Source organism: Neodiprion lecontei, chromosome 1 (genome assembly GCF_021901455.1).
Source record: "Neodiprion lecontei isolate iyNeoLeco1 chromosome 1, iyNeoLeco1.1, whole genome shotgun sequence".
NCBI lineage: Eukaryota > Metazoa > Arthropoda > Insecta > Hymenoptera > Diprionidae > Neodiprion > Neodiprion lecontei.
In genome coordinates, this window is record NC_060260.1 from 18,259,512 (window position 1) to 18,287,466 (window position 27,955).

The 27,955-nt window shown below is 38.9% G+C and overlaps 1 protein-coding gene and 1 long non-coding RNA gene across 6 annotated transcripts in view; both read right to left on the minus strand.

Moving 5' to 3' along the window:
* LOC124292641 (two pore potassium channel protein sup-9-like) overlaps positions 1 to 27,955 on the minus strand; it is a 1,036,556-nt gene that overhangs the window by 53,463 nt on the left and 955,138 nt on the right. The window lies entirely within an intron of this gene.
* LOC124292644 lies at positions 8,667 to 27,762 on the minus strand. Its single transcript, XR_006902533.1, has 3 exons — positions 27,713 to 27,762; positions 10,818 to 10,824; positions 8,667 to 8,801 (listed from the first exon to the last, which is right to left on the minus strand). It is a non-coding gene; the product is annotated as an uncharacterized LOC124292644 (long non-coding RNA).

Sequence of the window (27,955 nt, forward strand, 5' to 3'; positions counted from 1 at the left end):
AGTTTTGTGAAATTTTCCACGTTGGCTCTTTCCCTTGTTCCGAGGTCTGATGATCTGCGTGCTGGGCGATGTCGTTGCTTTTCTTGCCCTCGAACTAAGATGATATTTTAGTCTCTGAATCCGCCTGGCCAGGACGAGTTGGGACTTCGAGGACGACCCCCGAACGCGCTGTCGATTCGATCTTGATCAGTTGACGACCCCGGAATGAAAGAGGCAGAGCTCTGGTCTCACTTGTCGATCTTGCTATTAATTTTTAGGGTGGGGATTGGCGTGTCGAAATATGGATTCGACGAACTAACTTCGAGAAATCGAAGCTGGATAATCGATATTGATCCTATCGATCATTGTTCGTTACACGTCCTACCGGTACCTTCAAAAGTCGGTGGTTTTCTACCGTTTCTGATTCCCATTTTCGCTGGACTCGACGCTACAGGCGCGTAAGCCGGTGGTGCGGCAGGTATGGCAAAAGCTGTGAACGATGCAAGTGCTGCTAGACGAGAACTGGAAGCGAGCAAACGACACAACAAAACTATGGAAGCTATCGCGTTGGGCAAAGGGCTTCATATAAAACCGTACAAAACAGGTCTTGGTCTCCATCTTTCAAAAAACTTGATGCGATGCTACCACGTCGAGCGTTGAGTTATTGGCACTTATTGAAATATGCAAAAATCTTCAAGGTTCCGCACTTCTGCGGTGTTTTCATGCGAAACGAAATGCCCGAAAACGGTCCACGAAAAAACGAGTCAGCTATAATCAACCTTGACGACAAAGCCGGTCCGGGAACACACTGGGTTGCATACAAGAAACGCGACAATAATATCGATTACTTTGACAGTGCCGGCAACCTTCAACCACCCTTAGACCTCGTGAAATACCTCGGCGTTGGTAGTGTTAAATACAATCATGAAAGGTACCAGGATTATGATACATTTGAATGCGGACACTTGTGTCAGAAAGTGAGTGGTGAGCTTCATAAACATGGTGCATGATTCATCAAAGTCAGTCTACCACTCGCAGTCATGGATGATTCGTTAACATTAACGATTTCGGGAACCTCTTCGATTCTCGACGCACAATATTTCCCACCGATCGAACTTGCTCGTGATAAAAGTTATGCTCTTGGCTTGGTAGAATTGTTATTCTTCAATTCGATTCCCAACGTTGATGTTGGTCACAATAAAATTTACGTAGCTGATAAAGTGATCACCATACCTACCGGCAGCTACGAAATCGAGGACATAGAAAAGTATCTTCAAAACGTGCTGAGAAATACAGATATCAGGCTTGCCATCGAACCCAACAATAATACATTACGCAGCGAAATCACATGCAACCAGACGATTAACTTTGAGCCGAATGATTCCATTGCTCAACTTTCGGGAAGCACACCAAGCGTATCGGAGGTTGATAAAACTCACGAATCAGACGTGCCTGTAACTGTACTCTTGGTCAACGTGTTGCGAGTCGAGTGCAACATTACAACGGGCGCCTACGTCAATGGACATAAAGTACACACTATTCACGAGTTTCTCCTGACTGTCCCACCAGGATATAAGATCGTGGAAGTACCGTCGCACTTCACTTACCTTCCGATCACCGTCAGGACCATAGATCACGTTCAGCGCCGGTTAGTGGATCAAGACGTAGACCTGGTTAATTTTCGTGGAGAAGTTATTACTGTGAGACTACATATCAAATCGCAATAAACGATGGAAATTGTATATGACAGACTTTCAAAGAATAGGTATATCAGTAAGTCGGCATGCCCCGATCAAGTCAGTCATCGATCGATTCTCGAACCGTTAACACCTCGAAACGTGGAGTTCTTGGAAGCTCTCGGTCTGAAACTGACCACTTTTGGAAGAGGAATTTCCGGCAACTAAAAATCCGATTTTGCTGTTTTATCATCTGCTACGTACCATGGAGGAAGAAATCTTAAATATTCAAACACCAGTCGTCTTTGACGAATCCGTTGCGCATTACGAGATTCACGCTCACAAACCTTACGCCTCGTCAACTTTCAAGAACAGCGATGAAATTCGAATCACCGTTCAGCATCAGGATTCATGCATATTACCCAGAAAATGTTCGGTACATATCCATGGACGACTCCACAAACCTGATGGTACAGCTACTGTGAACACACACCTCGTAAACAACGCGATCTGTCATCTGTTTCAAGAAATTCGCTACGAAATCAATACAGTTGAGATTGATAGAAGCAAGAACGTTGGCTTGACAAGTCTGATGAAGGGTTACGCTTCCCTGCACCCTGGTCAGACTTGGCTGATGGAGAACGCTGGATGGCTTGATGTAGAAGAGAAAAAAAAATTAACCGATGCCGAGGGTAATTTTGACGTACTGATGCCGCTCAGCATGGTATTGGCTTTCGCTGAAAACTACCGCAAGATCGTTGTCAAAGCTAAACGTGAGTTAATTTTGACGGAATCAAAACCTGACGTCAACGCTATCATGCAAACTCAAGAGGAGGAATTCAAAATCACGATCGATACAGTGGAATGGCTGATACCGTATTTGGAACTCGTGGATCAGAAAAAAGTTGACCTACCAAATTTCATTCAGAGAGGTCCGCCCATTTTGATGAGCTTCCGCAGTTGGGAATTGTACGAATATCCCTTACTTCTCACAACATCGGAACACGTTCGGACTGTGAAAACTTCCACTCAGCTTGAAAAACCTCGGTACGTCATTTTAGGTTTCCAAACAAGTAGAAAGAACAAGACCGGCAAGAACGCAAGTCATTTTGATCATCGCAATATCACGGACGTCAAGCTATTTTCAAACTCTCAATCTTATCCGTACGGTAACCTGAACCTCAACATGAGTCATAATCTGTACGCGGTCCTGTACAAGATGTACGCAAACTTTCATGCTACCTACTACGACAAGAACCCCGAGCCGTTGCTGACAAAGAGTGAATTCCTTCGAGACGTCCCCTGATTCGTTATCGACTGTTCAAAACAAAACGAATCTTTGAAGTACGGACCTGTCAACAGCCGTCTTGAATTTGAAGCTCAAGCCAACTTTCCCGCTGAAACATCGGCGTACTGCTTGATTGTTCACGATCGTATTGTCGAATACAACCCGCTCAGTGGTGGGGTGAAAAAGTTGGTATAAAAGCTGACCCGTTCCCATCATCTCGCACAGTTCAAAGATGGAGCTTATAATTGACATACGAGGCTCTCGTAGACCTTTCAACAGTACCTTCACATTAAAAGAATTGGCTATAATTTCAATCTACTCGGAAGCACCTCCATCAATGTTTTTCTTTAAGCCACCTTACGAATGGGATTGTCTGGACGTCAAATACAAAAGCCAAAATTCTTGGTTAGAACGCGATTTTCATGGTTTACCTTGGAGCTGTGGAAGCATACCGTTTAAGGAAGTTGAATGGACTATTGAAGACAGGCTGTGCAAAGCTGAAAGCGTGTACGTAAAAGGAGAAGAAAAACGAGATTGGTTGCTTAAAATTGTCCCGAAAGTTCAAATCATCGATATGCTGGACTTTGACTGTCCGTCGCTTCAAACCTTGCAAAAAACTTCAGCTGTGTCTCTAAGATGCGACGTTCATACAATACCCAACGCAATCTGTGCAGCACAAAACGTTTTGATACTTCAAAATTGGCTACAAAATCATCATACTGTTCGGATGGCGAGGGTGTACGATTTGTGTTACTGCACAGAAGCGTCTGCAAGAACGGTCCCGCAGTCCGGGCGAATATATCATCCTGTTTATGATACTGTTGAATAGAATTTTTGTACTATCGTTGTGAAGTAATTGTCAACTGTACCCTACAAATTGTACGCAATAAAACTGTATCTTAATGAATGTTCATGAAATAATTTTACACCTTTACCTTTACCTTAGCTCTTAAGAGAGAATTTTTTCCAATACAAAGCTTATGTAAGATCCAACCTTGCTCTCCATCCTTGACCCAGCTGTACTCAAACAGAGTTATGTTTTGCATTCTTAGAGCGATAGTAATCCAACACCGCAAGTCCTTGTCTCTGAATGTACCGCAGCTATCGGTCGACCTTGCGCTCCGGTCTTGATTGAATCCATTCCAAAGTCATCTTTGAGTTCACATGACAGTTACAAGCCAAAAAAATGTCACGTGGTTGATATCAAACCGACATCCGAGTAATTGAAAAAGAATTCTCAGAACCATTAATTTTGGAATGTTGCGTGGTCGATAACGTGGGAAAGGAATGTGGGGGTGGTCGATGTTACACATCAGCAGTCCTATCGTGGGAAAAGAATGCGGGACGGGTAACCGACATCCAGGTCGAAGATGAAATTAGTCGAAAATTCCGGTCAGGAGAAGAAGTTTAATTATTTGGAAAACGTAAACATAAAAATCGACGTTTCGGCCGGGCCCTGCCGACCATCCTCAGGAAAATTTCTATAATAATTAGCAAAAAGAATGCTTCAAAACACAATTCTGAATTGAAAGCAAGGAGATACGTTCATAGGAATAGTTGTTGTTGTAAAGATAAGTGATAAATTAAACAATTGTACACATGTTTGAGTGACAATTTGAGGTTAAGCGTAAAGCATCATGGATGGCGAAAGAAAGGAAAAATACGTTTACAAGAGTTAAATTTTGGCGACTAGAGTACTTAATAAGAATGTGGAATTTGAAATGAAAAAGACATCAACTAAATTTGGACAGATTACTCACAAAATTTGACGACCAGTTCATGCTTAGGTGTTGCTAGTTCAGCATTTTGGACGGAAGTGAAGATTAGCGGAAATCGATCCGTAAATCTATGGTAATGAAGTGTGATATTGATCTATGTTCGAATATCATAGATTTCAAGGCAGATGACCAATCGGAGCAAAGGGCGCCAATATTTGAACACTATAGAATGTTTGAGTATAAATGGCTGAGATGTTGGATATCAGTACGTTTGTTAACAGAGTTCCTTTTGTTCTTAAAGATATGAATCATTTCCTTAATAATACGTTTATACCAGTTCGGTTCTGTAGTTAGGGTTATAGAGTTGTTGAAGTCAAAATTGTGTCAAGACTTAAGGAGTGTTCTGCTAAAGCGCATCTATCAGTATCATGGAATTTAATATTAGAGCGATGGCCAGAAATTCTATTTTTTAGATGTTGTGACGTTTGTCCAATTTAACTCTTGCTACAGTCTCGACATGGTATTTTGTACACACAATTAATTTTATCTAAATTAGGAGTTACAGATTTAAGATGAGAAAAAAGAGGAAGTTTGGTAGTATTAGAGATTCTAAAAGTAATTTCAATGCCCTCGTCATTCAAAATTTTTTTGATTTGGCTAGACAGATTTTCAATGTAGGGTATAGAGATGGAGTTTTTAAATTTGTCCTTAACATTAGTTTGATTGTTGGAGTCTAAATTCCAATGAATCGAGTTGTACATTTTATCCACTCTATACTTTTTGATATCATTAACGAATTTTAAAGGGTAGCCATTAGAGATGAGAGTTGTTTCGACAAGTTTTAAATTTTTTTTGAGAAATTGAGGGTTTGAAATTTTAAGGCAGCGATCGAATAAGGCTATGGCGACAGATCTTTATGTTTTATGGGATGATCAGAATTAAAATGAATGTATCTCCCAGACCAGGTTGGTTTGTGATGCCAATCTAAAATTATAGTATCATTGTCACGTGCGGAGCGGTCTCGCACGCGACGACTTTAACCCTCTTGTTCTTACTGAGGTTTATATTTATTTTTTTGGCAGGTTAGGAGGCGAACGTCCTCTACAGGACGTTCCCTGGGAATAGGTTTGAAGGATTACAATTGAACGTGCCAATATTTTGAAGGAAGCAAAGTAAAGAAATGTTTAATGAATCAAAACTAAAAGCAGAAAAGGTGCTAAACAAGGAAGCTTACAATATTCTGGTCTTATTCTACTCACGTTCTCCCTCTCTCGCTCTCTTGCCGCTTCGGCCTCGATGATGCCGAAGTATCACACCTTCACACACTCACTTACTGGCTACACTGCTCTATAGAGTTCGTGGCTTATACAATTGCGCTTATTGCTAGCTTCAAAGACTGACGCCGCGACGCGAGATGCTCCGGAATACCGCTTGTAGATTTAGAGGTGTTCTCGCTCTAATCGTCGGTGATTCTAAGTCTGATACTCTTCACACAGCAGGTCTGAAGGAGCCTGGGTTCCGTAGATGTCGTTCTTAGCTGTCTCTAACGGGGACTGCCTTCGCTCGCTCGTCCGACACCCTTTGGAACGTCGGGCGGCGAGCGAGTTTCCGCTGAATTTACAATTTCGAACAAAGGCTCGCCTGGCAACAGTCATCCTCGAAGCGCGTGATTTCGCGCTCGCCTCATCCCGGTGTTGATTACACCCGGGATCCGGCGGGCGCGAAGACGCTGACGTTGCTGGCTTTCCAACTACGCCGTTGCGCTTGGCTATTCCACGAACTGATCATAATAAAATATTTTGTATAGATTAACTAAAACTATGCTTCCTTGTTTCTAGAGATACTAATAATATATAAAATAATAATTGATATAATCGGTAATATATTATAGTTTTGGGTAAATATGCGGCGCTCGTGACATCATTATGGTTAATCACCATAGTGTCAAGAAAACTGATCTTACCATCTTTCTCCAACTCAATGGTGAACTGAATACGTGGGTGAAAATTGTTAAATTTATTCAGAAGAAATTGTAAGTTTTCATTCTTTACACAAGTTATAATATCGGCTACGTAACGATAGTAAAAGGGGAGACCAAAAGGAAGATGTGAAATGATTTTTTGTTCAAAATGTTCAAGTACTAAATTCGCTACTACTGGGCTAATTGATGAGCCCATTGCTACGCCAAAAATTTGTTGGTAAAATTTATCTTTGTAGGCAAAGTAGCATGAATCTAGACAAAGTTTGGTGGCTGCGAGGAATTCTTTTTTATTTATGTTAGTGTGAGATTTTAAGTTGGGCCAGTTTTTACTGATTATAGATATTGCTAAATTGGTTGGAATGTTGGTAAACAGTGATTTGACATCTAAGGACACCAACAGGTGTTCTGGAGGGATTGGTGTATTCCTGATTTTGTTTACAAAAGACCAAGTGTCCTTGATGTGATAGTTGGATGTACCTGTTATGTTAGAGAGTACACTATAGAACAAAATCTTGAAATTTTGTAAGTAGGAGAATTGATGTTACAAACAATTTGATGTTACAACATCCAGGTCGGTAAGAAATTTCACGCCCTTCGCCACGCCCTCTACCGCAGGCAGGTGAGCATCACATAGAGACTCTGACCTTCGGTCGGTAAAACAGCACGATTTTGACCCTCGACCGATAAGAATTGTCAGTGAGGCAGTGCGATTTTTCACCATCGACCGATACAACTGTCGGTAAGGTTGCACGTTTTTGACCTCAAGTCGGTACGGCAGAGCACGTTTCGTCTGACGAGAGTGGGGGCAACCTTCACAGGTTTGCGGCCGAGGTGCGCGGAGCGGCTCGGTCGGTAAAGAAGGTGGTTGTACTTAGAACCCCCATTGCTGTACTACTGAATCAATACTCTGAATACCTGTAAATGTACTTAATTCACTGTCACTATTAATTGAAGCTAAAAATTTTGAGGTAATATAATCGCTTAAACTTGTATTCCTACATTCATCAATGTCTTTGAATCATCTTGAGTATTTTCATTCCCAATCGGCTCTGCAACGAGTTTTGTGGTAGATGCACATTGCATGTGATTTTCTTCTTCGATACTGACTGTTTCAGAAGCATTATTTGTTTCCACAATCGTATCGCTAGGTACGGCATTGTTATTTCGCTTCTTGATTAAAGATCGTTCACAGATGCTTTTCTTTTGAGCATCGTCGCGAGATTCTCTCTCTGATTGTAGATTGGTGTCCTCTCTTATTAAGGGAGCTTTCCAGTGTGACAGCTCGAAAAATCGCCGTTTTTCGCGATTTTTTTTTTTAAAGAAAAAATAATCTAATCGGTCTGGTTTTTTTTGTATATTAATTGGGTATTGAAGGATACAAAACAATTTTTTAGAGATCGATTTATTTATTAATTGATATCTATAAAAATGATGAAACAATTGTTGCTAAAATCCACGTTGGGGGTCACAATTTTGATCTGAAACAAAAAACACAAAAAGATTATTGATCGGTATATAATTGGCTTTCGTGCTATGGAGGCTTTTTTTTTTTTTTGCCAAAATGGCGTCGCGTCGGTTTGAACAAAAAGTATCGATTTTAGCATTTTTTTTGGCAGTTTTTTTTACAAAAAAATAGGAAGATGTCAAAAAAAAAAAAAGCTTCCATAGCACGATAAAAAATGACGTTAAGAATATTGTGTAAAAAATTCAACTCGCTAGCTTTAAAACTCTGCCCTCCAAGTTGGACACCGTTTTGAAAAATGCTGTTTCGAGAAAAACGCGTTCAAAGTTTCAAGTGAGGAAATTTTAGGTAAATCGTTTACTTACGGTCAATCAGCGATGCCAGGTCCATACAATATCCCTTCTGCTTCTTCGGAAAGATCGTGCTCAATGGATTGTTCAGTCCGACGAGCTGTCCTCGCCTCTTTGCTATCCAGGGACGCCCGGCGGTTTGCTTGGGTGATGCGCGCATTCTTGTACTTAGCGGCGAAATCTGCGGCGCTCGGCCCTATCGTGCATCCCATCGTCTCCAAAATTTTTAAAATTGGGGCGTAACCTTCATTGAAGGTGCACACAGCACACTGCGTAGCGATTTCTACTATCTGCTTGCCGCAGAATACGTGCTTTGGGGCTAGTTGCCACACACAGTGATTGAAGCTCTCGTTATTGCTTTGAGTATTCGCGCCCGTACATCGTTCTAAGAGATCCTCCGTTGTTAGATCATCGTAAATCGGCTTTAAAACTTGTTGTACGTCTTCGTCGAGTGCTGGTGGATGGGTGTACTCCTCTCCTGTGGCCTCGGCCTTGCGCCATTGCGCCAAAAAAGAAGCGGATGGCGTGCTAAATTCTTGAAAAATCACAACGCCATCCGCTTTTGTTTTTGAAAATTGAGTGTGACAAAAACAAAAGTTCGACGACTAATTTATAATAAAATTCTTGAAAAATCACAACGCCATCCGCTTTTGTTTTTGAAAATTGAGTGTGACAAAAACAAAAGTTCGACGACTAATTTGCGGCTTATTTGCGGCAAATTATCAACCTAATCAGAATCACTCATGATGCTCGCTGTGCGTTATTTTGGTAGTTGGCGGGTTAAATTCTTGAAAAATCAGAACGCCATCCGCTTTTTTTTTGAAAATTGAGTGCGAAAAAAAAGTAAGTCACGCGACTAATTTACGGCTAATTAACGGCAAATTATGCAATAGTCCGAATTCACATTTTCGACAATTGGCGAGCCAAGTTCATGTACGTGCAGGTAGGAACGGGACAATAGAAATAACGATCGCACGGGCAAACGGCCGACACGGTAGCTGTAGCGCTCCGTTGCCTTCTTCCAAGAAATGCTGTACAGTAACCGAAATAATCTGAATTTCGGCATGAAAATTTCAGGGAATATTCGGAAGAGTGTATACTATCCGATAAAGCAAAAAAAAAAAAATCGATTTTTTGAAAATTTCACACTGGAAAGCTCCCTTAATCCAACGGGAAGATTACGTGATGGAACAATAGTTTTCTTTAGATGCCGTATTTGATTTCCACCTTCAACGTATAATATTTAAATGTTACTTGGAATAATAACGAATATAGTTACTTTAGCGGAGACTGTGATGAAATTTTGACTATCAGTAAAAAAATGTCGTATGAAAAAATCCTTTCAACAATTTTTAGACTGTGGTAGGAGAGGTTTTGAAAAAAATTTCAGCCTCGTGCGTTGAAAATATATGCCTAAGGAATTTTAAACAGCGGTGAGCAGAATCTTTGAAAGGTTCCTTGTGCATACATTTTCGTCACAGGAGGCTGGAATTTTTTTTCAAAGCCTATACTACGATGATCTAAAAATTGCTGGAAATATTTTCTCATACAATTTATCTTAATCAATTAGGTCTTTGGCAAAAATTTCACCAGTCTCAGATTCATACAATAGTGTAGTGGAAAATAGGTTCATGTCGCTCACGTGGTGGAAAAAATCTTCTGCTGTAAAACGACGTGAGCACACTCTCATTGTGGAAGAAACTTTTTTGCCCGTTTTTGAAACTATGGGGTATGGCCATATTAGCAAGCATAAAATCATATGCAAATTCAACATTTTTTTTATATGAAAAAAACGTTTATTCGTAAAAGTAATCAAAGGTATATTAAATACATGTCTTCAACACGTTGAGTGCCGCGTCAGCCATCGCTGGCTGACACTGGACTTTCCATTTAGGCCGCGTCAACCATCGCTGGCTGACACTGAAATTACATTTAGGCTGCGTCTGCCACCGCTGGCTGACACTGACCTTTTACATAGGCCGCGAAAAACAGCTGACTGACAGCGTATAACACGATATAGAACTATAAAATTTGCACTCTTTTATGGAATTGCAGAAAATTTATTCAAAATTTACTTAATAATGACACATTACAGGATTAGTGGATTTCACTGAAGCACGGTAAACATAAAAACGGTTCTCCTTTACAGGTATTACAAAATGTGACAGCTCGCTTAGTTTTTTTCCTGGCCATTTCTCTACTATCTTTTGTTACATTTTTATCGTAATATGATTTACAGTATCTTCGTACTTTGAAAACGTTTCCAGGTTTTCTCTGGAGTTGGTGTTGTTTTTTAGCCCTTCTTGCAATAAGGTCCGATGAAATGTCTTCTTTTTCACAATTCTTCCGGGATTCTGTAATACTGATTTTCTGCTTCGTAATATCTTTGTATAGAATGTAACTATTTACAACCGTAGTATTCAACAATAATTCGAAGGCTAGTTTTCTATACCATTTTGTGGACCTGCATAACGGATCGTTGTAGGAGTTCATTTGGTCGGATAAATCGACAGCCGCCTTTCCTCTGTTGTAATCTACTATAATTTTTGGCTTGAACTTGTTTCCTGATCGGCATTGAACATTCACCACTTCTGACGAGTGCCTTGTCGATAGAACTAGGATGTCCTTCTTATCTCTCCACTTCAAAATGGTTATTCCTTGATTATTTTCTTTCGCTACGATTTCTCCTCGTTCTAATTTTGTTGATATAACTTTTTGCGAATTTCCTCGTCTATTTGAACGCAATGTTCCTACTAAATGGTTGTTTTTGTGTATCTATTTTTCCGCTAATTCTAGGCCCGTGTACCAGTTATCAGTGTATAACGTGTGTCCCTTATGGAAAAGATCTCTGCAAAGAGACATTACGATGTTAGTGGGCGTAGTATTTGCTCTTTCTAAATTTTTCCTTGCGTATACACGGAGAGCATACGTATATCCCGATCCACATCACAATTTGAATATTTTGATTCCATATTTGTGACGGTTTTGTTTCAAATATTGCCTGAATATAATGCGGCCGCGAAAGGGAACCAAGGATTCATCAATACATATGTCCTCGGATGGACTGTAATCTTTTTGATAATTGGTTTCCAAAGTGTCTATAATTGGTTGTATTTTGAATAAACGATTGGAACCAATACTGTGTTAGTTGTCTACAAAATGTAGCATTCTTAGTAACAGTTCAAATCTGTTCCTCGACATTACTTTTTTCGGGAAAGATTGCATATAAGCAGGACCATTGGACCAATATTGGTGTATAGCTGGTAGTTTTACTAATTCCATCCATAGAATTAGTCCAAAAAATCTCTTTATTTCAGACTTATTTGTTTCTGTCCACTTTGTCAAGCGATGTGCGTGTCTACCTTCTAATTTCTGTACTGCATATAAGTTTGTTTGTTCGGCAATTTTCTCGAACAATTCATTTGGCACAAATAATAGATAGCTGGTTTCTACGGATATGTCTGATTCTACATGCAAGTTTTCACTTACAAACCCAGAAGGATATGTCAATGGCACAATCTTAGGCTGATTGCCCCTCGAGTCATGCCATTCTCCAACAATCTCCTCCTCTTCATCAGATGATAAAAAAATATCCACTCTACGTCGTTTTTTAGGAAACCTTCTTTCACTGCTGCTGTCACTTTCATACTCTCGGATTGACATTTCGACACTCAGGGCTAAAGAAAATTTCTGTCTGCACGAGGCCAAGGATTGCAATAAACTGCTTATTCGTAATAGGAACACCGGCTACGAATCCATAATGAAAACAAAACAGACTTGGCGCGTAACGTGTCGAATGAATGAATGCATATAGGCGAGTCGTTCTAAACGTAAACACTCTTCTACTGCGATAAGAGACATTGGCCCTATAATACCAGCGCTTCTAAGTGGCGCTCGTCGTCTGATGGGGACTGCCTTCCAAATCGGCGTGGCGCTCAACGTGTTAAGTACAAAAAAAATTTTTTTTTAAATCTTTCAAAAAGAAGATGGCCGCATATAACGCATTTCCGGCGGCACATCTTTATTTATTTATTCATTTCATCCGTAAATTTGGACCTCGAACAAAATAAAAAAAATTTTCGTTATTTTATATCTAAAATTCTAGAAAAGTACGTAGGATTTTTAAAAATATTGATGTCTTCAAAAATAGCACGCATTTGAATTTGACACCTTAATTTTTTTCGAATAATTTCGTATAAAATTTCTCAGAAAATGAAAATCTTTAATTGATTAAAAAACCTATACGCACTTCTGTGCAAAATGCAATTACAAACATTGTGTCAAAATTTGAAGTCGATTGGATAAAAATTGTGGCCGTGATTTTGCATGCAGATTTAAAAAATGCTATTTTGAGATAAACGCGTTTAAGGTGTTGAGTAGTATAAGAATGAGAAAACTAGCGTCCTGCACAAATGCTTGGATGTGCCCAACTGACCGAAACAGACGTTCGACAAATCTAAACTTGTCCAGACTAGTCAGAAAACAAATGATTCCAATAACACCTGTAGTATACCTGCTCTAGTCCCCTAAAGTATCTTCCCTCTAGCTCGCTGCGGACCAGACGGCCTTGTACTAAAATTCGAAAACCAAGTACTTGGAGAACTTTCTCGGACATAATCTTTTGGGACAACATTTTTGAGGTCCTACAGAACTATTGGAAAAAAAATCGATTTTTGGAAAATTCTATAGCGGCCTAACCGCTTAATCCATACTGCTCGTCGATCAATTGCTTCTTCATTGCCGAATTTATTGATACTTTTAATTAAACTTGGCTTCGCCGGAGGAAAATGAAAAAACCTAACTGCGTCTTCTCGACACGCTTACTTGTACAATTGTACACACAGAAATATGTTTTAGCTTTACGTCGTCGTGAAGGAATCTCCGTTATTTACCGTTGTTGAAATTGTTCACGTAATTATAATGTCAAAGCTTTTTCTCAATGACTGACCACTTGACTGAGAGCCACAAGGCATTAGAGCAACCTATCCGTACTAGCTCCTAGTTTGGCCAGCAGTTGGCGCATCTACATACTCAGATTCCTAATATGTAATGGACAAGAATATCGCGATCGATGAATCGTTGATGAAATTTAAGGAACGCGTGTCTTGTGAACAATTTAATCCCTCGAAAATGGCGAAATTTTGGATTAAATTTTATAAACTGTGCGAATCAGCATCGGGCTCCTACCATAATCTTAAAATATATACAGGAAACGATAAAATAAATCATGATTACAGTGCATCTGAAACTGTTGTGATGGAGTTATTTAAATCAATACCAAATGAAGGACATACGTTATATATAGACGACTGGTATTCTTCGCCGAAACTGTTTTTAACTTTGGTTAAAAATGGAATAAATGTTCTTGTAACAGTACCTCAGTAGTCACCTAAGCCCTACTTTGAAGCCAAGATGTATTGTTGATTACAACTAGGGAATGATTGGTATTGATCACCAGGAGCAGGTACTAGCGAGTTTCGTTATGATGAGGAAATTCGTGAAAGGGGACCGAAAAATCTTTTTCTACATATGTGATATGGCACTTTTGAATTCATATATTCTGTACAAGAAAAATAATATGGCAAAGAAACAGAATGACAGCGAATATAGACTTCGAATAACTGAAGGATTAACACAAACCGTGCCATCGCAAGATTATAACAGACGAGGACCATTATCGAATGGAAATATACCAATAAGACTACAGGCGCAACATTGGGGTCACTTTTCGAAGCATATAAGTATACAGATCCCACGCCATTGAAAAAAAAATCCAACGAGAGCTGTAAAGTATGTACGAAACATAATAAAAGAATTGAAACGATGCGGGAATGTAAAATTTGCCGAGTTTCATTACATGTACCTCATTGTTTTGAAAGATATCACACAGTTGAAGACTACTAATTTTCTACGAGTTTTTTCAAAACATAATTAATTAAGTATGCTTCGTTAACCTGGTCAAATTATGTGAACTATATTACTTATATTAAAATACTTGAGTGTTAATTTGAAAATTTTTATTTATTGATTATCCGCTTTGAAATAATAAATTATTTTTGTTCACTGACCAATTGATCATGATTTCGCTCAACATTGCTTCGAAGTACTAGTTTCGTCCATACGTAGTTTATTATTTCACAATTCCTTTTGCTCAACTGAAATGTACATGTCATAAAAAGTAAACATTTTGCGCAAGTTTGAGCACACGCCTAAATAGTTGAATGGCTCGGCGCGCGACCGACGTTCTTCTTAACTATGGCCCGCGCCATCGAAAGCTAGCGCGTAGTCCAAGGAGTTAAGGCAGAGACAAATTCCCCTGAACAGAGGGAGGGTCATTGAAGAAAATTTTCCTGAACGGCTTATGTAGAACCTGTCTGATGAGTTTCCCAATGGGAAATTTGATTACGACACAACATGTCCGGTGTACATGGCAAACTCCGAAAGTCGTCATTGAACCTGAAGAAACCGATGTAGAAACCGATGTAGAAACTGATGTTTTAATGGACCACGAGGGCAACATTGAGGAAGAAATCACCGGAAAAATAAAAAAAGACTTGTCTTCATTGTCAAATCGACAGCATCTATCGTTACGTACAAAATTAATTCTTTGGATTGATGAGTTAATGAATGAATAGAGTTGAATTGAAAACCTTAACATCACTGTTAGAGATATTGCAAACTAAAGGTCATACCGTTTTACCAAGCGATGCAGGAACCTTAATGAAAATATCTGGCAAAACAAAACTTTCCCGGAGATCAGGAGGGCAGTATCACCATTACGGATCAGAGAAGGGAATTAATCCAAGCTACAGAGATTTAGAGTAGGCATTTTGTGTAAAAAGTGTTAGAAGAAAACCAGCTGCGCCATTGTTTGTAAAATAGTTCCATATGATATAGTGAGATGTTTTTCACTCGACTTTATTATTTATCACTTTTTTATTAACAATTTAATGCAAAAAATCGCGTTTTTTTCAGTTTTTTGCTTATAAAATTGAAACTATCACAGCAATCGTGATGGTGTCATTAGTAAAATTGTAGAAAATGAAAAGACGAACAAAATGATCGGACGACTCGATCGGACTCGTAGTTTAAGAGAAAATCGGAAAAGACAGCCCAAAATGGAGTTTTTTCAAAAATTCATAACTTAGTTATTTTTCAAGTTGTAGCGTAGACCCTCCGGTCAGTATTAGTTATTGATATAAAATTTATATGCGCGAAGAGCAGGAACTGTCCGATGCATAGTTTTTGATGTGTGGCCATTTGAATATTTTACTATGCAATTTTCCAGCAGACCTGAATGCGACAGGTATGGTCCGATTTCAATTTCCCAAAAAGAATTTGAAAGTAGAATTCTCATACTACAAAAAGTTTATCTTGGTTTTTCATTAAAACGCTGAGAAATATGTTAAAAATAAGCTGAACCTCACGAAAAACGGCCGAGCGCGTGAGAGTAGTTGAAGAGTGGGGGTAGAGCAGCAAGCAAGGAGAAGCATGTATACATATATAGTTATACTGTTGCGCCACGCATATTTCACGATCTTTTCATTAGAATATTTCAGCAAGAAATAGGAATATCTGTCCTCATTTTTTTTTTTTGTTTCCGGGGTATTTCGGTCCGAGAAACACGATTCTCCAATCAAATCGTTCGAAAAACAAACAGGAGATCAACAATTCTACTTTTTTTGCTATATTCTGTTATATCATTTAGAAAACATTGAAAAAAAAAACGCCCATGTTGACGAAAATTTTGATAATACGAACTCAATTTGAATACCATCGAAAAAGAGAAAGTTATTGTAAAATTTTGTACTGTTTTATACGTAACAATTTGTGAAATAAATATTAATATTTTATACATCACATCCATATTAATTTTCCTCCGATATAATTCCATTCAAAGTAATGCAGCTATAAATACTATACACGTTCATAATGTTTCTAAATGATATAACAGAATATAGCCAAAAAAGTAGAATTGTTGCTCTCCAGTTCGTTTTTCGATCGATTTGATTGAGAATCGTGTTTCTCGGAACGAAATACCCCGGAAACAAAAAAAAATGAGTTCAGATATTCCTATTTTTTGCTGAAATATTCTAATGAAAAGATCGTGAAATATGCGTGGCGCAACAGTATTACTATATATACATGCTTCTCCTTGCTTGCTGCTCTACCCCCACTCTTCAACTACTCTCACGCGCTCGGCCGTTTTTCGTGAGGTTCAGCTTATTTTTAACATATTTCTCAGCGTTTTAATGAAAAACCAAGGTAAACGTTTTGTAGTATGAGAATTCTACTTTCAAATTCTTTTTGGGAAATTGAAATCGGACCATACCTGTCGCATTCAGGTCTGCTGGAAAATTGCATAGTAAAATATTCAAATGGCCACATATCAAAAACTATGCATCGGACAGTTCCTGCTCTTCGCGCATATAAATTTTATATCAATAACTAATACTGACCGGAGGGTCTACGCTACAACTTGAAAAATAACTAAGTTATGAATTTTTGAAAAAACTCCATTTTGGGCTGTCTTTTCCGATTTTCTCTTAAACTACGAGTCCGATCGAGTCGTCCGATCATTTTGTTCGTCTTTTCATTTTCTACAATTTTACTAATGACACCATCACGATTGCTGTGATAGTTTCAATTTTATAAGCAAAAAACTGAAAAAAACGCGATTTTTTGCATAAAATTGTTAATAAAAAAGTGATAAATAATAAAGTCGAGTGAAAAACATCTCACTATATCATATGGAACTATTTTACAAACAATGGCGCAGCTGGTTTTCTTCTAACACTTTTTACTTGAGAAAATCTCTGTAGCTTGGCCTTAACGTTAACATAGACGGTTTTCCTGTTTCTCAAAGCTTGAAAAGCCAATTACGGCCAGTCTTATTGTTAGTACAAATTTTCCTCAACGAGCCAACGACACCTTTTATCGTTGGTGCTTATCGTGGATACACTCAACCTCGTACAGGTCAAAATTTTTTAACATATTTTGCGTAAGAATATAAAAAATTAAATCGGAAAGGCTTCAAGTTTCAAGATGAAGTGTACCGAATGAAAATTAGGGCGGTTATTTGCGATTCCCCTGCAAGAGCGTTTGTCTCATATACAAAAGGGCAAAATGGTTCTTTTGGGCGCAGTAAATGTATGTAAAGGAAATATATTTCCTTCAAATATTACCGTGCTCTCCTGAACATCGAGCGTCGGAACATTATCACTTGACACATGGTCAATTATGGCAAAGATAACCTAAAACTCAAACCTGTGATTAAGAACTGACATACTGGTTAATGAACATCAAATGTCGTTTCGTTTATTACAGGTAAGGTTTTCTTTGTAAATAATAGTTTTGAGACTTTTGAATAATGAAAATATATTTCATTCATTACAGAAACACAATTATTTTTTGATCTCTAGATGCCAAACCTCCTAATCACGTAAAGTATCCTATATGTATTCTTAAAGGCGATTAGGATAATCATCGAATGCTTTTTCTGGATCAAAACTGTCCTTTGCGCATAGATGAATCTTTTCGTCTTCGGCTAAATCCAGTCCACCACACGGGTACCTTTCCATTCAAATCGATTCCATTATCAATGATAACACATTTCACTCTAGACTATATGAGTAGCGGAACAGTACTCTTTCTGGATACAAACACCTACATTACCGGCAAAGCTCTCACCAAACGCAAAACCTTGAAGGTTATACCCACCCTCAGATAAATTCCGCTCTTCGTCGGTAAAAAAAAATTTCCAAATTATCTGTCTGTTACCACAGTTCTTACCAATACCAGAAAGTTGTGCTCTGTTTTACCATCCTAACCACGCGGGATCGAGAAACAGCATTACTCAGTGCGACCGTGAACCTTCAGACGTTCGACCGCTAATCCTAGCACGGGTCAAGTTGAGCTTCCAGAAGGTTTACAAGGTTCCAACTTCGAGAAGGTTCTCCGATAATCGAGAGGTACGACGTCGGGAAGTTCATGCAACAATCCTGAACGAATTCTTAGAATTTAGACTGACAAACAATTTTTGGAATCGTCTGACGAGTTTCGACTTGACGTTGAGCAGTCTGCGGCCAACGGATTTCGGTGTGACGTTGAATTCTGGAAAGTTCTGCAGAGTTTTTGTTTTTTGTAGCTTGTAAGGCTTCTACAAATTTCTGAAAGATTGCACGTTTTTGGTGGGAGAAATAAATCTGTAAAAACTTTGAATTTCACGCCAGATATTTAATATTTGATTTGATTTATTCATCTGTAAATCAATGTTAATATTAATAAATGTTCCTAAATAAGCAAGTGCGTCACTGCTGGGCCCTTGTATACTTGAAAAGGGATCTAACTATCCAACTGCTACTTCCACAGACATTTGGAACATCTGCTGCTCGATAAAGCCAATAGTTGACTATGGAGCAATCGAGATCCCGTCCTTCGATCTCTCTTTGTGGCAACTACACGCTACTTTTAAACGTAAATACAGCTTAATTACTTTTTGATCATGTTTACTCAATTAAGTAAATCGATTTATAATAATTTTATTCACATCTGAACTCAAGAAGTGATTAAAACTGGAGGTAGGTACCCGGGTACTCCGGGTGCGCACCAACGTAGGAAAAGTTGGGTCCGCACATTAGGGTTAAAAACTTTATTATCTATGTATATTTTAATATTTTAAAAATATGTCGGCCAAAATTTCACCGGGTTAAGATTGTTACTGTAAACATGTTTTCGAAACTAATTCGTTAAATTTTGGAGGTTGTGGGACCCCAATTTACATTAGGACTAGAAAATTCGTAATAAAATTGAATTTAAGTTATCAAGAGTTTTTGTATAGATCAACCAAAAAAAGACAAAATTTACTGCTGGTTTTATTAGATATTATTGAATTAAACTTACGAGTTCTTTTCTACTATCGCGCGTCTAGGTGTTATTTGAAAGCGTCCCAGTGGATGAGTGCACGAAAATCGATTGATACACGACTGTAATAGTTGATGGTTATGTATCGATATAAGTAGGTGGTCGAAATTCGAAATTTGAAATTGATTATCATCTATTCACAAAGTTAACAGAAGTGCATATAGGTTATTTAAATTATCCATATCAGTACTTTTGTTACATGTAGAGTGTCGACCAACGTTAATCATTTCTTTAATTAAACGATGATGGTAATTATTCTCATGTGTAAAGATTTTGGGATTCTCAAAATCAAACTTGTGTCCTAACGTTAAGCTGTGGTTAGATACGGCTGATTTATTTGGATGTTTGCACTTGATGCTATACCGATGATCATTAGGTCTTTTATTTAAATATTGTGAAGGTTGACCTATATATGAATTGAAACAATCCAAACAATCAATTCGATGGACTAAATTTGAGTGAGTTAATGAAGGATCTGTATCTTTAAGCTCCGTAAACAATTTTGCTGATGTGTTTTGCGTTTTATGTACCACTTTGATGTTATATTTGTTCAAGAACCCTTTTAGATTTTCAGATAAGCCTTGAATATAAGGTAACGAGATGGTCTTGTTAAAGTTTTCACCCATGGCGTATGATTCATGTTTTTCTGCATATGAACCTGTTGGGTACGGAACCAAGGGGACACCAGTATGTTGATCTAGCTTCATTTTACATTGTACATTTAATTAGCTAGCTAGCGAGACCGCGTCGGACGAGAGGTTTATCGCGATAGCTGTGTTCTGTGTCAGACCCGCGGCAGGGCCATACGCAAGATACCTCTCTTCTAGATTTGATTTAATAAACATGACGAAAAGTGTCTCTTGATTCAATGCATGTGATATTAAAACTTGGAGAGGAAAGAGAGAAACAAATTAATACGAGATGATTGAAAAGAAAAAAACTAATTTGAACAAAAGGTCTCAAACTATTTGGCGCTGTGTTTCAGTGATTTCTTCTGTGTAAATTATAATTATGTTTTTCTGTACATCGTTCTTCTCCGTCAACGTTTCGTCTTCTTTTTTTTATTTTTCTTCTCGCACTATCAGCTTTGGAACGTGTTGTAGCTGGTCGATATGTCGTTTGTGTAAATTTCCTGTGATTATTTCTCGTACTTCGTAAGATAGTGGCCCACTCTTCTTCTCCCCTGTTGCCCCGGTCCATTTTATACCCATTTTTCTGTGTGTACGTATTCTTACACAATCTCCGATTTGTAGCGCGCGAGCCCCCGCGGGCGTATCCTTTATGATATTTGGCCTGTGGGTGTGTTGAGGTGATAGTATATCCAAGGGAGTCCGCAGTTTTCTGTTAAACATCATTTCCCCTGGTGAACTTCTCGTAGACTTCGACGGTGTCGTGTGCTGTTTTGGGAGAAGTCTGCTGATTTTTGATTCCCATTCGCCTTCCTTCAGTATTTTCAAGGACTGCTTAGTCGTTTAGACGGCCCGCTTAGCTTGCCCGTTCGAGGATAGATGATAAGGTGCGATGAAAATGAATTCGATGCCATTTCTTTTGCAGAATTTCTGCATCTCTTCGGATCTGAATGATGGATCATTATCTGATACTATAGGTTCAGAGAGACCGACCGAAGCAAAAAGTCGTTGGAGTTCACGAATGACGTTGGTCAATGTCGTTGAGGGAATGCGGTATACTTCTGTCCATTTGGTGTATGCATCCACAACGATTAGAAACGGTTGATCTCGAAATGGACCGGCAAAGTCGATGTGCAGCCGGATCCAAGGCCTATCCGGGCTTTCCCAGCGCTGTATTGGTGCTCTCGGCGGACTCGGCCGTATCTCTTGGTATTGATCACAGTTTTTGTTGCAACGATTCCTGGATGGTTTGCGTGTAGGTATCTTAGTATTTCAGATTGAAATTTTTTTGCAACGATTATTCTTGAGCCCCATAATAAACAAGCGTTTTCGATTGATAATTCGTTCCTTTTTGACCAAAAACCGTGATGTTCTTTTTCTGCTTTCTGCGGCCATGCTGTATTTAACCACAACTTTATGAGCTGAAGTGTTTCGCCCCTGTCGGTTTCATCAGCTACTTCTGCTGCTGACACGGGGTCACGCCTTCCAGCATGAGAACGTCGCCGATTTTTTCTTCCTCTTCAACTTCCTCTTCTAGCAGAAATCTTGACAAAAAATCGGCATTTCGGTGTTTTCTTGCTGGCCGATAGCTCAACTTGTAGTTGTAGGCCGATACCGCTATTTTAGATCTTTTTAGTTTTGGCGATACTTGGTCTGAACTTCGATTTTTTGGTTCGAAGATTCCCAAAAGTGGTTGGTGATCTGTAATCAAGGCAAACGAGCGTCCTGATAAGTATTGGTGAAAATGTGTTACTGCCTCTTTCAGCGACAGCGCTTCTCGATCAATCTGTGCATATTTCTGTTGAGTTTTGTTCAGAGTTTTTGAAAAATATGCTATTGGTTTTTCGGTTTCGTCTGGCAGCTTATGGGCAAACACGGCTCCTATTTCAATCGGCGAGACGTCGGCGGAGAGCACAATCGGTAATTTGTCGTCGAAATGTACTAAAAACCCCAATCCGATTAGTTCACTTTTTAATTTTTCAAAAGCTTTTTGTTCTTGTTCTTCCCAATTCCAATTTGAGTCGTCGTCTAACGGTCGATGGAGAGGTTCAGCAATTGTTGCCCGGTGTTCAATGAATTCTGCATAAAAGTTTATTCCCCCCAGGAAAACTTGAAGTTCGCGCTTACCTTTGGGGGCTTTCATGTTTTTTATAGCTATTACCTCGTTCTCCAGTGGCTGGACACCCTCAGTGGAAATTTGGTGGCCCAGGAAGTCCAGGAGGTTCGATCGTTATAGATGGTGGAGGACTTCAGTCAATCGTTAGTCGTATTCTTTCAAATCTCGTCCTTGTATCTTTATGTTGTCCAGATATATTTGAATGCCAGGTATTCCTGACAATATCGTTGCCATAAATTTTTGAAAAATTCGTGGGGCTGCCGTAATGGCGTCTAACAACCGGTTGACGTTGAACAAACCTCCTGGCGTGCTGATTGTGCGAATTCTTGATGTTTCTTCATCGACGCGAAGTTGTTTATACGCGTCACGTAAATCCACTTGCGAAAAAAATTCTCGTTCGTTGAGTGTTGCTAACACTTCCTCGACCGTCGGTAGTGGATATTCAGATTCACGGATCTCTGGGTTTACCGTGGATTTGTAGTCTCCGACAACTCTTATTTTTCCGTTGGTTTTTCTCACGAACAAAACGGGTGTTGCCCAGTCGGACTGGTCGATGGGTGTCAGCATTCTTTGATTTACCATGGATTTCAATTCGTATATCGCTGCTTCTTAAAGTCCGTACGGTATTCTTCTAGATTTAATAAATTTTGGGTGAGCGTTTTCTTTCAACTCGATATGTATCGGCGTCCCATTATGCCCTTTGAGGGTTTTCAACGTGAGGTACGGAAATTTTTTTAATATGCCCTTCTCTTCGCATACACTGTGTATTCCAATCATTGCTATACCCAATTGCTCGAATCAATTTTTTCCCAGTAGATTGGGTCCCAGGCTTTCGTTTGTTACTACTATCGGCAACACTTGTTCCTTGTTTCGATGACGCACGCTTACGTTAGTTACTCCGATTACGTCGATTGGTCTTTTTCCGTACCCGTATAGTTTGACGTGCTTTTCCAGCCAGGAGGGTTTCTTTTCCGGCCAGATTTTCCGGTAAGTTTGTTTATTCATGAGTGATTGTCGAGCTCCATTATCGACTTCGAATTGACACAGCTTTGAATTCATCTGAATTTCCTCGACGTATTCGTTCTTACTTTCCTTGCCTCGCATCGATTACACCGCGATGCTGCATGCGTAAATATCGTCATGGTCCGAGTCGCTGCTTGAGGTTTCTTCTACTTGGTGAGTTCGCGTCGATTTGTTTGGTGGCACTAGTTGTTTCTCAATCGATCGTTGTCGGGCCTTGCAGACTCTAATTAGATGCCCGACCTTGTCGCAAAAGCTACATTTTTCATTTTTATAAAAACATTTATCTTGCAAACGGTTCGACCACCCGCAGCGGTTACACGGGTCACGAGACGGTATTTGATTTGTGTCTTTTTTGTTTAGTTTGAATGTTTTATTTTTCGAAATATTTTTAATCGTTTCCGCGTCCGGTTGATTAAGTATTTTTTGTTGCTGTTTCGCCGATTTCGCGTTACTAGCTGTTTCTAGGGCTTTATCAAGCGATAATCCGTCCGGGTATGTTGTCGTTACCGATTCCTCGTGTCGTCGGCATAAGGATCTTTGAAGCTCTTCATTCCGTATTCCGCCTGATATGCATTGATAATTTCCTGTCAGGACCTGAGAATTTACAATCTACCTCTAATCTTCCTATCTCGCGAACGAAATCCTTTAGCGTTACATTTTCTTGTTGGTTTCGTTTGTGAAAGTGGATCCGAGCTAAGAGTTCGTTTATACTCTGACCGAAATGCGACTTACATTTATCAAGGATATCATTGTATTCTTTATCTTTCGGAGCAGTTGGCGAGCAGAGAGATTTTATTATCGCGTAATTTTTCGTTTCAATTGCTGTCAACAGCGTGGCCCGTTTATTTGAATCGTTGGTAATATTATTTGCGCCGAGGTAGAATTTGACTTGTTCTATATCGGCCCAGGTTTGTTTTTCTGCTTCGAACTCGGTAAGTTTACCTATGTTGGGCGCCATTACGTCAGCCAGTGTATCTCCGATTGTCCCTGCTGATACTCGTGATGTCCCCGGAATTTTATTTTTCTCCTCTGGTTCGTTCTTTTTAGTTTGCTTTGCTTGCACTTTCACAAATTCCGACAAGATCTCCCGTAATTCATCGATGTTCGTTGAGGGCTCTACGTCGATGTTATAATAGTGACAGGCTTGGATTAATGTCTCTTTTGTCTGTGCGTAAATCCACGCGTTTTTTCCTGTCGCCACGTGCTCCTCGATTTCAGTCCACTCTTCACTCATTGCCCGTTTCAATTTTAATTTTTACTTTTTACTATGCGCATTGTGTGATTCCTTTCTTTCCTCGTCGCCATTTTTTGGATACGGAACCAAAGGAACACCAGTATGTTGATCTAGCTTTATTTCACATTGTAGTACATTTACGTCGCTGAGCTAGCGAGACCGTGTCGGACGAGAGGCTTAATGCGACAGCTGTGTTCTGCGTCAGACCCGCAGCATGGCCGTACGCGACAGAACCACTATTATAAAGTTTATCAATTCTGGTGGCCGGGATGTTTTCGATTAATTTTTTCGGATAGCTATTATCGTAGAATGTGTCCTCAATTAACTTTACGTTTTTTCCCCTAAATTGTAGTTCAGCTAATTTAAAACCTCTGTCTACTAATCCTGAAACTACATTTTCTTATATGTTAAAGGGTGATGTGATGTAAAATATAAATATCTCCCAGACTAAGTGGGGTTTCTAAGCCCATCAATATTGAGAACATTGTTAATGTTGATAATATTTAAATCTAAGAAACTATTGCTATTATTAGATTGTAATTCGAAAGTAAATTGGAAATTGGAATGAAATTGGTTAAACTTTTTTACTATGTCCGTCACATTGTCTGTGTGTACAGTGGTAAGAATATCATCGACATATCTCTTGTAAAAAGGTAATTTATAGTTTAAACTTTGGATTGTTGAGTTTTCAAGTTTTACACGACTAGATTTGCAATGGCGGGGCTGATGGGAGACCCCATTGCAACACCTTGGATTTGTTGGTAAAATACCTTCTTATGTACAAAATATGTGTATGTTAAACAGAGTTCTGCCGCCTTCAAGTATTCCTCTTTTGGTAATCTAGTGTGTTTTCCAATTTCATTCCATCTATCATATATGCAACTTAAAACTGATTGTATGTGAATATTAGTAAACAGTGACGTTACATCAATCTATGTGTAGCTGGTATGTGAAATCCTCTAATTACATTCGCTGAATCCCAAGAATTTTTAACATGGAATTGAGATTTTTCTATTACTTCATTTAACGGAATTAACATACATTTAGCTAATTTTTAAGTTGGTGCACCTATATCCCTTTCAGTTATGCATTTTTCATCTGCACCGATTTCGATGAAAATTGGTACTCGGGGGTTTTCGAGGTCACTGATTACGAATCCGGCATTCGATTTTCGTAATTCAATTCTGGTTCTGATCCATTATGGTGGACGTGAAATTCCAAATACTTATTAATTTCTCTAAAACTTTGTACTCAGGGGTTTTCGGCGTCGCTGATTACGAATCTGTCATTAGATTTTCAAAATTCGAAATGGCGGATCTGATATGGTGGACGTCAAGTTTTATATCTTATATCTTTCTGCTCAATAGTTTGGCCTGAATTTAGTCATTTGGGGGGTTTTGGAATGGCTGATCATGAATCTGAAGTCATAACTTCGTAATTTCTAGATGCAAGATGGCAAATGCCATCTTGTCTTTCTTTGTCTATATTCGTGTCTCTCTCTTAGCCCTACTAGTCCAGGAGAATAGAATTAGGTTCTATTCTGGAATAACGTAGGTTAACCGATTTTTTTATAGGTCCATTAGAGACCGAAGAACATATTTTCACCTATGCCCCAAAAAGTTAGGTCCCGTTTTATTCGTAACGATTGTTTTAACTTTTGAGACCTCACATTTTGTTAAATAACGTCTTTGTTATGGGTTATACATGAAAACTGTTCAAACAAAAGTTGTTCGTCTCATCAATCTCGATAAAACAAGCAGTCGTGAGATCAATTTCCTCTATTTGTTCAGTCGCAAAACGCAAAATGCCGTGGAAACAAAAAAAATTTACATTTCTTATTATAAATTGATGAAAAAACAACGCGTGACTTTGAAACTCATGGTACAGATAATATGAAGTGTCTTCAAAATTATCGTGCAAGGCTTTTTTGACTGTATTATATAGTTGAGCAACAATCCGCGACGAGCCAACATCCGTATATCGTCTGCCCTTTCTTATGTGATTGGCCCACGGGTTGCCAGAAATTCATGGAGTCAGTTCGTTACTTGCACTTTCCATAAATGAAAAAAAAAATTTTTCATACTCAAAAATCACAATTTTTGGGCGACTTGAAATTTTTTGCTTATAAACAAATAGAGATATCTCCGAGAACATTCATATTATTGTAAATATTATGATGGATTGTATTTGCTCTTCATTTTACGAGTAATTGAAAAAAAAAAAACATGAATATCTTGATTAGAACCGGAGATAACGGTGTTTAAGTGTTATTTTGTTTATTATTGTTGCAATTAATATTAAGGGGGAAAAAAAAATATCAGCTATCTCTCAACACCCCGAGGCATCACCGTGAATTTTTTCAGATCTCTAGGTGCGTTGTATCTAGTATAAAAAATTTGGCCAACGTTCGTCGAGCGGCTGGAGTCGGAGGAATGAAGTCGGGCGGCGCGATGGGGGGGTCGAGGCTTCGCGCGCCCGGCTGTTCTCACCGCTCAATTAACAACTCAATAACTCCGTTGATAATTATCGTACATTTTTTTTTTTAGAACTATGCTATTTTTTTCTCAACAATTCGAACCTGTAATTAGATTCTTACTATTTATAATATTGTTTTTTCTTTCGGATTTTAGTCATAATCTTAGAAAATATTGCTGTAAATAATTTTAGATATATAATATCTGTGAATTTTAAGATGAAATGAAATAAAAAAAAAAAATTAATTACGGTGGTGTGAGTATGTATACATATTAGGGTGTGCGGGAAAGAATCAATTTTTTTTTCGATTGCATCCGGCATTAGAAGTTAATTTGGGGTTAAAAAAACGATTTCTAGAAGGAGAGCTGAAAAAAAAAAATATTTCAAACGGCGCATTGCATTTTAAGATTTCCCATAAGAATAACACAGGAAAATATTGAGACTTCCAAATGTGGAACAACCGTTCAAATGGTATCGCTATCTGAAGTTGGATTGATTAGTATACCTGTAAGGGTAAGACTATGGGGTTTATTTTATTTGTGAGTTGATAGGGTGGGCTTGAAATAATAGATTTCTTGTCAGAGATGATTGATACTTTATTAGGCGAGGTTCACAGCACGGGGCCTCTCGTCGAACTGACTCGTCATTTCGCTCGCATTCGTCAAATTCCCTCTCTCACGTCGTCAGTTGGAGCTAAGACTCCGACTCATTATCATTATTCTTCCCAATAATATTTGATGCTCACAGTTCGGCCTTTCCTGACAAAAGTCCGTCTCGGACGTTTCGCTTCGATATACATGTTGTAACGTGGCATTTTTGATGCCCGTTACAAGGGGCTCCTTGAACCGTGGGCGGAACCAAAAATTTAGGAATTTCCGAAATTGAGTCGCGAAGTTTTTGGAAAAGAGCGCCAGGACTAGAGTCACGCATCCGAAACTACGAGAGGGGACACTTTAGCGACCAGCGTAAGATATTTCAGTTTTTTTTGTTTTTTTATTTTTCGAGCTACAACGGCATCAGGCAAGAAGTCGACACCGAATTCGAGGAAAGTGCGAAGTGGCGGACTAGCGACAATTGCGAAGGAAGGATGTCGAGGCTGCG